At 42.2% G+C, this 12,356-nt stretch overlaps 2 protein-coding genes and 1 long non-coding RNA gene across 11 annotated transcripts in view; all 3 read right to left on the reverse strand.

Annotated features, from left to right (window-relative positions):
- Window positions 1-9,618, reverse strand: part of LOC135248596 (transport and Golgi organization protein 1 homolog) — a 33,237-nt gene extending 23,619 nt beyond the window's left edge. Inside the window, exon 1 of one of the 3 annotated variants that reach the window (XM_064323415.1) lies at window positions 8,822-9,618. The gene's annotated coding sequence lies outside the window, so the exon portion shown is untranslated. Of the gene's footprint in view, window positions 1-8,340; window positions 8,464-8,821 lie in introns of those variants that run through there. The other 2 variants (XM_064323412.1, XM_064323414.1) reach the window with 2 other exon arrangements.
- Window positions 1-12,356, reverse strand: part of LOC135248593 (Fc receptor-like protein 5) — a 67,524-nt gene that overhangs the window by 44,022 nt on the left and 11,146 nt on the right. The window lies entirely within an intron of this gene.
- Window positions 10,845-12,344, reverse strand: LOC135248598 (uncharacterized). Its single transcript, XR_010328457.1, has 2 exons — window positions 11,453-12,344; window positions 10,845-11,324 (listed from the first exon to the last, which is right to left on the reverse strand). It is a non-coding gene; the product is annotated as an uncharacterized LOC135248598 (long non-coding RNA).

Genomic DNA, 12,356 nt, shown 5'->3' on the forward strand with positions numbered 1-12,356 from the left:
AAACAGGGGCCAGTTAGGCTGCAGAGTCAGTACATCCTTTGGGCTCCCTGTACAAACAGCGCATGCACTATGTCAGTACATGTGTTTAAATACTCATGACATGTTTATAGTGTCCTGATTAATGCTTCAGCTTTATTATTTTAGAACAGTAAAGAACTGATTCTGTTTGTGATCTCTGTATCACCCCCTACTGTAGGACATGCCTTGAGTCTCACAGAATAATATTTCTACATCATCGTCCACATATGCAGTCAAATTAATCACATCATAATGCTGTGAGACAGTCTTATTGTGAAGCATGACATTCTGTTATCAATCATAAGTTTCACTAAACTGTCTGAATAAGGTTTTTCTCTGATAGATTATCAGGTAACAGAAGGTGGGGTTTGTTTTAAAATCTAGTAACACTCACCCAGTCTTGTCATTAGACTCAGCACTGTAAAAAAAAAAAAGACAGGAATCAATGACCTCATCATCGAAATGGCCAAAGAAATGCAGTAAGTGCAAGAAAAAATACAAAACCATATATATGTTCCAAATAAAGCCTAAAGACTTCCCCATCGTTGCTGTTTGATTTCAAGATGTCATCCATGCAGTACTGGGTAAGTTGGGTAAACTCAGGTCCACCAGTCAGTGTTTGAGTTCAGTAATGATCAGTTTTAATCGAGCGTATATCTGTTTGTGTGAACGTATTTGAAGCCTTTACATGTTCTGTGCAAAAATACACTGAAAGTTCTGGTTAAAAAGCCAGTTACATATCAGCACTGTTATATTATTAAGTACAATCGTTTTACCTTTCATCATGTAATTTTTTGTTTTATTATTTTATTTGTAGCACAATATTCTACATTGGTACCTTTTGTGATTATTTATATTTTTTATTTTACTGCTAGAGTGTATTAATGGACACCAACCTTTTTATTCTAATTGCAAATTGCTGCTTGTACATATTTTTTGTAAATTTTCCCACTTTCCCACCTGCCAAGGGATTACTGATGAAATTTAGTTATCAAGCTAATTCTGGGGCAGTTACCATCTGTCCAATGTCTCTTTCAAATAACAAATAAATAAAATTGTATTTCTTCTTTCACAAAAAAATGTTAGTGATCATTCAAGGTATGTTATCTACTGAAGCAAAAGCATACTTCTTCACTCATACTTTTCTTATTTTCCCATAACGCAGGTCATTCCAATGCAGCCCAAACGCTGTAGAGCATTTTAGTATTACTGAGGTCAAATTGTACTTATTTATTCAAATTTAACAAATGTGTTTTTTTATTTCAATCAAATGCAAATTTCACCACAAAAACATACTTGTCTGTTAAAAACCTTTACATTAAAAAACTGATTTGGTAGTACTCACAGATAAATGTGACCCCTCTGTTTGCCTGCATGATTCAAGAGGAAGGTTAGTGCTTCAACATCAGTGATCAAAAGAGCACTAAAAAAAACCCCTGGGCTATTATACATGCTGTACAGCACCTCTAATGCATTCTTTTCTTATCTGCTTGTGTGAACAGCAAGTTGCGAAAAAATTTTCACAGAAGCTCCCACCCGTCTACTTCATCACTGCTTTACCTTCCGCTTTCCTGTAACTAAAATCAACTAAATTTAAATATATATCTGCAGAAGGGCACTCTTACATTTCCTGTCTACTGACAAAAAGCCACCAACAACAGAAGCCAGAAAACCCACAGGCACTCAGTGCCAAACAGAGAATAAATTATCCAAACTTGTATGTGAGTTGTGTAGGCTACATACAACTCTAAGTACCTGTATGAGTTGTACTGCAGTTGATGACAGATGAATCCTGTGAAGGGTTGTGAAGGAGAACCCTAAAACTACAGTCAGTGATGCCACCAGCGGTCTCCAGAGGGTAGGGGTAAAGATATAGCAAGCCGTCAAATGCAGAAGACTGAGAGCAGAATTATAGAGGCTAAACAGCAAAATGCAAAACCTCACATCAACATCAAGAATCAAAAGGCCAGATTAGAATTTGCCAAAAAATACAAAGACAAGCCTGAAGAGTTTAGAAGCAGTTTCATGAACAGATCAGACAAAAAAGAAAAAATTAAAAACCAAAGCAATGGAAAGCTGAAAGTGTGGAGGAAAGAACTTCTGCTTTTTAATTGTAATCTTTTCTTTTTTTTTTTACTTTTACACTGCTGAAAATAGGGGAACTCAACACAAAGACAGCAGTTTCTGTGAAATGGTAACACATACCATGATATTAAAAGCTGACTGTCAAAGTCAGTGTAACGGTACGGGTGCTGGGACCCAGGCGCAGAGTGGAAAAAAACACGAAACTCAAAAAGGGGAAAATTAACAAAGACTTTACTTACAGGGCAAACAAACAGGGAACAGAAAAGGACACGAACAGCAAAAACACCAACTCAAAAAAATATCTAAATAAAACAGAAAACAAGAGGAACTCACAAACATGGGCAGGGCAGAACACAGGCAGGTAGAGGACAAGGGCAGGTCAAACAGAGCACAAGGACAGGTCAAACAAAACACAGGCAGGTATATTCAGTCTGAAACAAAACATAAGTCAGAACAAACACAAGGAACCAACACCCGAGTCAAGGGAACAGAGAACTTAAATAGACAGGGGGGTAACAAGACACAGGTGAACTCAAAAAACAATCAAACCAGAAGGAGGGGATAACAAGACACAGGTGGGAACAATGATGGGATAACGAGACAATTGAAACAATCATACAATTAACAGGGGGGGAGCAGGACACAAAACAGAAGTGCCGCCATCTGGCGGCCCAACAAGGGAAACACAGACAGGAAAACAGGACCATGACACAAAGTGTTTTTATTTGTCAAGTGCACAGTATAACACAGGTCATTCTGAGCAAAGAAATTCTTATGACATGGCAGGCAGCAACTACGTAGGAGCAAGAGCAAAAATATCAAAAAATATCTAAAATATATCAAAAAATATCTAAAATATACATAATATTAAACATAGTATTAAATATTAGCAGAAGGTACAGAATATGACTGTACTTTTGTCTCATATTCATATCCAAATACCGTAAGCACAGAGCAAAAATAACCGATTTCGCTCTACCATTATAACACTTCCGTCAGGACCACTGTCAATCAAGTAGAACTTTATTGACAATAAAGGCAATACAGATATGTTTGGCGGTATGGCTCTGTTCTGGAGCTCTACCGCCAACCACGCAGCCCGCGTGGATAAGGCCGGGAGGCCAGCAGCCAAACCCCCCCTAGAGGGGTACACACAGAACAGATCCAGCAGCAAAGCAGTTTTTAACACATATGAATGGAGCAAATGCAATTTCTTAACACATAAGGATGGAGCAATACAACTTCTTAACACATAGGAATGGAGAATGCAAATTCTTGACGCATGGGGATGGAGCTGGGGTGGTGGAGGGGATTTTGCGAAGCAACGTGAGCGCTTGCATGCAGGAGGAGCAGCCGAATGAGTAGAGGGAGGCTGTTTAAGTAGACCGCCCTGTTAGTGAATGTACTGTGATAGGCTAACATCACTCAGCTGAGCCATCAGCTGATTCGGCCAGAGCGCTTGACTCTCGTGACCTGCCAGAATTACGCGATGCTCCATTTTTGGGGGGCTCTGTTTGTGAGAGCAAAAATAAGGAAGTAGGTCCTGCACAGCAAACCAGCTTCATGTTTTCTTCTCTTCTTTTTTATAAACCAAAGAAAAAGTGCAGAACTCCACTCGTTATCACAGGGAATCAGAGAGACTTTAGGGCAGCACCTTGCTTAAATGCACTGGTCCTCTGTGAAATGAAACACTGCATGGTCTAAAAAAACCTGACTGTGCCAGAGCTGACTGTGAATGTTGGACCCGCAGGACAGCTCACAATTGGCTAGAGTGAAGCCCTGGGTGTATGTGATTGGCTACTGTGCTGTCCAGAGGCTGTAGTGTGGTCCACAGAAAGGTGGCTCCAGTTTGTGAGGTGTACCGTCCCATCACAATATAGCAGCTCCTCTGATTGGTCAGACTCAATAGTCAAGCCGCAGGCTGGTTGCATTCATTTGAAAAGATGGGGATGCTTGTCTGTGCACTAAAAAACATGCACAAGATTGAAGTGCTAGTGTGTGTGCTTACAAACTTACACAGGATGGGGTGCTTGTCTGTGGTCCTTTAAAGTTCCAGTGCATGTCCATCTGACAATTACTTGAAAATAGAAGCTATTGTAAAATCATTTGGCCAGCAGGTGGGGCCCTTGAGCAATAAAAAAATCCATTGAGTTAAAAAAAAAAAAATTCTGTACTAATTTGGCCCTGCCTAATCTTTGGGGTACACTCTACTATCCAAAATGTTCTACTATCCGGCACCACGGATTCCCTGATGGTAATGGAGAGTAGAGATTCTACTATAATGCCCAACATCTGGCCACCATGCTCCGTCAGCCCAGAGACAGTCTAACTGGCTCCACCCTTCTTGCATATGCGGACTTCATGGCTGCTTGGCCACAGAATCATTTGTGTTCTGTCTTTTTCTCTAGGCTTGGGAGCTGATTGGCTGCAGCAGAAAAGCTGTGTTAGGTCATAGCTAAGGACCACTATGTGGGAAACTGAAGAGCAAATAGATAGAGGGGGCGGACTTACTGCACTCTGAGCTCTGAATAAACTAAAGACTTCTCAAGAAACTGCCGCACTTCCTGTTCCAACTTCCCACAGCGCCACAGCCTGGTCCGTGGTGTTGCCAACGCTGCTGTACGCTCCGGCTTCCAGGCTATGGCTTCTCCCCTCGTCTGCTGCCAGATAAGGCCCTCGTCCAGGTTACAAGCCCAACCAATCACAACACGGACACCACACAAAGGTGCTGTACCAAAGGTTAAAAGTATCTCGAGACACAACACAGACCTGGCCACCAAGAATAAACCAAAATAAAATTAACTGGCACACATGGAATCTCCACCCCGTCCCACCCCCCTGGGGGAATCTCTTTATCCTCACCGATCCTACATGCCCCTTTCATTTTATACCCGTTCTGCTCAACTAATTCTCTCAGTGAACACCAGAGATCTCCCACCGCTCTGGCAGTCTACAAATGATTCTGTTCTGCCATCAGCATCCCACATGTGCGCCCAACCCCCATTACTCCCGTAGTTCCGGCCAAATAAATTTAGGAGACAGTGCTACTCCTGACGTACAAACACTCATTTATATCGTGGCATTTCTGTTCACCTGCTGAAAGGCAGAACTGGTGAACAGAAGTCTGGTAATGTCACAGAGAAAGACTGGCATTTCCCCACATTCACCGAATGGGATTTTAGTGGGAGTTTACTGACATCTAGTGGTGAAAATATGCAAGCATTTCACAATACAGACACTCACCTGCCAGCATCTACCATTGCCAGATATAATGCATATGAATGTTGCTCCAACTACCCCAATCTCACTTCACACTCTGTTTCCCCAATATCCAATTACCTATGTGCTCACCTAATCCATTTTCAAAATTTAAAAATCTTCATTTCATCAGACAGTCAAGTGAGAACTAAATTCTCTTTTGTTGTGACAGCTTGGGGAATTAATATATGTGGGGAAGTGAAGGTGTTCTGTAACCTCTCAGATGTAGGGGATGTGCTGGTGGTCAGATGATCATGGTGCTTCGACCTGCAGGTGAGATGAACATCTGTGACCAATGACCATTCCACCACTGTCTGTGTAAATGTGTGGCCTTTGCCTTGTAACTACACCCTCCTACAAGACAGAAACAGAAGGTATGAGAGCAAGGGGAGGCCACTAAATAAACAAATGAACAACACTGATTAATAAACTTAACTTAGACACTAATTTCATACCAACCTCTCTTTGTTTTAATGTTTAAGTCTCTATACCGGAGTGAGATATCCTGCAGGGGTTTAATGCTGATGCTGTACTCATCTGTGACCAGGCGAGGTCAGCAGAGGCCATGTTTCACGGTCAGCCAAAACAGCAAATTTAAAGACAGGCTAAATAGGAATCTGTTAAAGCAAATAATCACAGAGTTTGTAAAGATTATGGCCTGAGGTATTAAATTAGCTGAGAAAATGCAGTGTAGATGATCGAGGTCATCCATCCAGGCCCCCAAGTAGTGTCATAACAGGGATTTTGACCAGGAGAGGTTCAGCTCAGGAGATAAATGCAGTGTGAATATTCCCTTTCCTCTGACATTATGCTTAAATAACCCAATCCTCCTGCTGTTTTTCTCATCTGTGTCACTCCCTGGGGCTCCTGCCTCTTCCCACCCTCCTTTATTATGTTCTTTTACTCTTCTTATTTCTTCTCTTCTTCCACTTCCCTCTGGATCGTCTCTGATGTCTCTCTCTCATGCTGCTGGAGCCTCCTGTTCCTCTCCTCCTCCATGCTGTCAGTCTTCTGCAGGAGCTGTGTGATCTGAGTGTGGTCAGCCCTGTTCTTATTGCTTATGTGATGTCCGCCATGACACTGACCAATGAGCACCTGAAGCTCACAGCCAGGCTGCACAAACGTCTCTAAACATCTCCTTTCCCATCTGTGTCCATGTGTGAGCAGTACTGTTCTCACATACCATTGTTTTACTTTTAATAAACACTGAATTTAACTCGCTTTGGTGCCATGTAAAATGAACCTCCAAAAGCGTAATATTATTTGATTTATTTTATTTTTAATAGCGGATCTTCCTGCCGACCTCCATTTCAGCCTCTCACCTCACGCTCCTCGATTTGACAATGCAGCTCAGACACCAGTTTTAGTGAGTCCCTGTACTTGACCTCATAGTCACATATCTGCAATGGAATAGGAGAACATGGAGATTAAAGGTGTTCCTAAGACCCACACATATGTATGCAATCCTATAACAGGAGACAGACCTGACTGTAGAGAGGGTAGAGTGGAGCATTGGTACTCGGTGGATGTGCTCACCTGGGTCTGGTGCAGCTGCTCAGTCTTGAACAGCTTAAGGAGCAGAGCCTGGATCTCCTTCTTCACACACTGCTCGTGCTTGCTCCTCTCCTCCATCACTCTTTTCAGCTTTTCTCTCCAGTGCTGCTCAAGCTGCCCCAGCTTCCTGCAGCACGAAGCACACCAGCTTCAGTCTTACACTGTGCTGGAGCCAGCAGTAACTTGGGTGCTTTTTATAAACCGGCTCACAGCACATGGAGGTGTGCACCATGTGACACTCATCTAGCCTGTACAGGATTCCAGCACGTTAAAAAATAATCAAAAGCTTCATCATTCAAATACAATTTAAGCTTTCTGTTAAGTGTCCGTCCATTGTTAACTCAGATTCAGTTACTTCTAAAATTAGCATCAATATTATTCCCTTTTCTCTCCAATGACTGTTACTTGGAATAAGACACAAGCCCCGAAATGGGTGGAGCTATTATGAGTTATTAACAGCTGATACAATTGATCCAGTCAAAGTGGTCTGCTATGGAGACCAAACTTGATAGATTGATTCATATCAATGTCAATGACTAACAGCACATGGTAGTCCCACCTATAATGGAGTTCATGAAGCCTCACTCTCCCATTGCCATGGTTACCTTATTTAGATGTCATATTTGGTTTCCCTTAACAGTCTTGCTCTGTACTCACTGCTGTAGAGCCATCGCTTTCTCTTGAAATGTCTTCTTAAATTCCTCCTGCTCCAGATCGGCACTTTTTATTCTGTTCTCTCTCTCCTCCAGCATCAAGTCAAGTGCATCTCTCTCTTCACACATTTTCATGCAGCTTTTTTGCAGCTCTCTGACACTTGCCTTTATGAAATATCAAATGGTGTAAATACACATTTCTAATATAAGCTGTTGCACAAACAGCAGTGCAATACTTCAGCCATAGATTCCATTAAAGCTTCACATTCTGAAAGTAACGGAAATTAATCAGACTCATCTACAGTATATGATAGTATCGAGCAGTATTAATTTTGCCAATTACTAATTTCTGTTTCTCACCTTCAGGTTCCAGTTATTACGATGGGAGGAAGAAAGCATTCTTCTGATTCTTCTAATTTTTTCTTTAGTGTCTCTAATGTAAAATGGACAAACAAAATTATGACAAATACAAGCCCTCCTGATGCAAATACTTTACATGTGGATAAAATTCATCAGAAGACCAAAATCATGAGCACATTCAAAGCCAGTGTCATGGACATGACCATCCTTGCTGTCTGATGGAACACAGAGCCTGGCTGCCATTTCTGTGGCAAGATGTTGATGATCAGAACAGAAACAATCAGGGTTGAAGGTCAAAGGTCACTGGAGTTGTTCATTTGCTGGTGTTTCTGATCACATGCAGTCCTATCTTACACGAGAATTCCTGAACACACAACAATAAATAGCACAGTGTAAAAAGTAAAGTTGTTACCGTTTCTGAATATGCTTGAATGTGCAGCTTAGCTTGAAGGAGTATGCTGGTGATGAACTTCAGTGAGGAGACACTGTCCTTCATCTCATTTATTTTATTGAAAGAAGCCTCTCCTAAATCCAAAGAATATGAGGGTCATTTTAGGGATTTCAACATAACCGCATGACAAGATGTTCTCCTCACCCCTGAAGAATGGCCATCTTAACAGCTGTAGCTTTAGCTCATGAATAGATTTGACTATTCATGAGCTAAAGACTATCCCTGGCTAACTTAATTAAACATTTTCCAATACTTTCAATTTTTAAGTAGACCGAAAGATGTATTTTCAGCAGATTTGTTATGATGTGCAAACCTTTGCAATTTGACTTTACACTTTACATATATTTTCTTTATCATTCCCAGGGAACTGCAGGAGTTTCCAAATGTTACAGAATAATCATATTCATATATGTGCTTGACACAGGTGTGTAGTGCAGCTTACACTACTTATCTGTAAGATGCTCTGGTCTATCAGGAACTGGCCATCTGGTTGGCCGTACTGCAATGAGGCTGTCCTGGGGAATGGAAGCACTGGGAAAAAAGCAGAATCATAAAAAACCACAAAACCACTCTCCAAATCACACTACAGAGATAAGACCCAGTCTGAATCCTTAGGAATCCAGCGAGTGAGGTCACAACCTCCCCAGGAGGAAGATAAAACGTTCGGGGGAACAAATACAGGGACTAAATCTCGGGACATAATGAACAAAAAAATAAAAATTAAAAAATAAATGAATAGGTGGCAATTCAGTAAGAAGGCATAGATGCCACTTTATAACTAATAAGTGAAATGTTACCCTACAAAACAACTGTTATACTGTGATAAATGCAAGTACCATTAGACAGATAAATTATCTTTTCACAGCTGAACCTGCAACATTATTCTAAAGAAAATCCAAAGAAAAAAAGTAGGTTAGGGGAGCCATGGTGGAATCTGTGATGCTGAGTCTTCAGTATACAGTGGAAGATGGGCAGGGATTCAGCTGTCCTGACTGCAGTGGGAAGATGGGCAGGGTTTCTGCTGTCCTGACTGCAGTGGGAAGATGGGCAGGGTTTCTGCTGTCCTGACTGCAGTGGGAAGATGTGCAGGGTTTCTGCTGTCCTGACTACAGTGGGAAGATGAGCAGGGTTTCTGCTGTCCTGACTACAGTGGGAAGATGAGCAGGGTTTCTGCTGTCCTGACTACAGTGGGAAGATGAGCAGGGTTTCTGCTGTTCTGACTGCAGTCAGAAGCTCATTCCACCACCAGGGGTCAGAACAGACTGGAGATGTGACCTGGAAAATAGAGTATGAGAGGAGATAACAGAAACAAGAGACTTGGTAAAGAGAGAGAAGAGGAGATGAAGCAGAAAGAGAGATGGGGGAGGGGTACTGAGTTGGGAATGGGGGAGGGTTGTCTGGGAAGAGGATTGACTAATGTGTTTGAAGACTCCATCTTGAGGGATTTGTAAATATCAGCAACCTTCCTGTAAAAGGAGCGTCAAAGTTGGGATACATATGCCCCCCCCCCCCCCCCCCCCCCCACCGAGCGATGAAGATGATGAGGGAGGCAAAGAAGAGCCCAAGGATCACAGTTTGAATTTAGGTTATTGAAAGGTTATCTCAATAAGTTATTATTTAAGTGCGTTATATCAACGTTTATTGTGTTGTATACATTTTCTTGATTCCTATTAGACATGTTTCATAACATGCATTAACGACTGCAGCACTGTTTCAATACAGAGGTCTCCTGTACATGAGCATTATACATCAGCCCTGAACCAGGAGTGACCGCTGTCCATTGAGCACCACGCGTCAACAGAACCTTAGGGCACTTTAAAACTATATGATCCTTATGTAGGCATTTGAACGGATACTGCTTTAAAGCAACATCGGTTCAGAAAGGACTGCAAATGTGATGAACTTCCAAAGACACTGCTATTATGTTAGCATGAGCGATAGCACAGTATAGTGAGTAGAACTGGTCTTGTAACCCAAAGGTCACAGGTTTGATTTCCGTGTAGGACACAGCCGTTGTACCCTTGAGCAAGGTACCTAGCCTCCATTGTTTCACTATAGGTCCAGCTGTATAAATGGATTCAATGTAGATGCAAAGTAAAAGTTGTGCTAGTCGCTCTGGATAACAGTGTCTGCTAAATGCCGATAATGTATATCACTTGTAGTCTACTTCCTCAAAAATGCTTGCCAAGCCAACAGCCTATCCCTTCATTGCCCTGGCCAATTGGTGCTGAACAATTATTTAAGATCAAATTAAATTCAGCTATTCTCATTTTTTATTTATGATGGCCTATTTATTTTTCATATGTGATTACTCTTAGTTATCATCAAAAACTTCATCATGCAAGGACAGAAATACCGCAACTAATAATATTTTTAATGACCTGTGGGGATGCTACATTACACATACGTTTATTTTTTTTCATTTATTTCATATGTTAACAAAATAAAGAAGGAACAAAAAAGAACACACTTTAAAGTCCATTTAATGTAATACTAATAAAAGCAGACACATAAAATGCATGTTGAACATGTTGCAGAGTCTCAGCTGTTTAGGCTGTATGTAAGCTTGCGGCAATTTTACTACATAATATATAGAGTTCAACGTAGGACCTGAAACAAACACACAGCAATCAAAGCTGACTAACTTAGACAAAGATCACAAGTGCAGCTCTGGTGAATCAGAACCTCAGATATATTACACAGATCCTGCACCCTAAAGGCACAACTGCTTCATTCCCAAAACTCACTGAGTGTCCCCATGACTGCACCCCCAATCAGGATTTCCCCTCCTGCAAGCTGAGAAGCATCACATTGAAAAATAATCCTGAGCTCTCAAATGTTCTTCATTTGACATGAGCACACTGATCCAGCTTCTGTGTGAAGGTTTTATAAGTCAACTTCCACATTCTCTTCAGTGTATTTGAAAGCTGCTTCATTAGGCGACCCTGCACATCAATAAACACGTATAAACACAACAGAGGGAGAGAACGGTGAGTGAGAATTAACAGTTCTGCATCCTGAAATCTGAAACACATATTGTTTTTAGATGTGTTCCCCTATAAAATGACATCACCTGGTTTCCTGCACCATTTCAAACTATTCTCCACCTTCTCTTCCCTCCTCATTCCTCCTCCACCCCCACCTCCCTCTTCCCTCTCCGCAGATGACTTTCTGGCCGCATTTGAAGGAAAGGTGGCTACAATCCGGAACTCCTTCGCCCATCCAGTGAGCCCCCCAACCCCCCGGGACAAACCCGCAGCCACACTGACCTCCTTTGCAATGCTGGAGGACTCCGATGTATTACAACTCATCACCGCTCATCGTGCAACCACCTGTCCACTTGACCCCATCCCATCTTAAGTTCTCCAATCCATTTCCAGCGAGCTCCTTCCCTATCTGTCCTCTATTGTTAATTCCTCTCTCTCCTCTGGTCATGTTCCCTCTGTTTTTAAGATGGCTCGTGTTACCCCACTTCTCAAAAAACCCACCTCAGACCCCTCAGATGTAACGAATTATCGACCCGTATCGCTTCTACCCTTTCTGTCCAAAACCCTTGAACGACCAGTTCTTAAACAACTAACCTCTTTTCCTCATCAGAACAACCTGCTAGACCCTCACCAGTCTGGCTTCCGATCAGGGCACTCAACAGAGACTGCGCTCCTAGCTGTGACGGAGGCACTTGCCACTGCAAGAGCCTCACGCCTCTCCTCTGTCCTGATCCTTCTTGACCTGTCTGCAGCTTTTGACACGGTCAAACATAAAACACTCCTCTCCACCTTGGCTGGGATGGGAATTGCCGGGACTGCCCTGTCTTGGTTCGCTTCCTATCTTGCAGATAGGACCTACCAGGTCACCTGGAAGGGATCTGCCTCTGCTTCTCATCCACTTGTTACGGGAGTGCCGCAGGGTTCTGTACTGGGTCCTCTGCTGTTCTCCTTATACACCAGATCTCTTGGTTCAGTCATTAATTCACATGG

This window comes from Anguilla rostrata, chromosome 2, assembly GCF_018555375.3.
Source record: "Anguilla rostrata isolate EN2019 chromosome 2, ASM1855537v3, whole genome shotgun sequence".
NCBI lineage: Eukaryota > Metazoa > Chordata > Actinopteri > Anguilliformes > Anguillidae > Anguilla > Anguilla rostrata.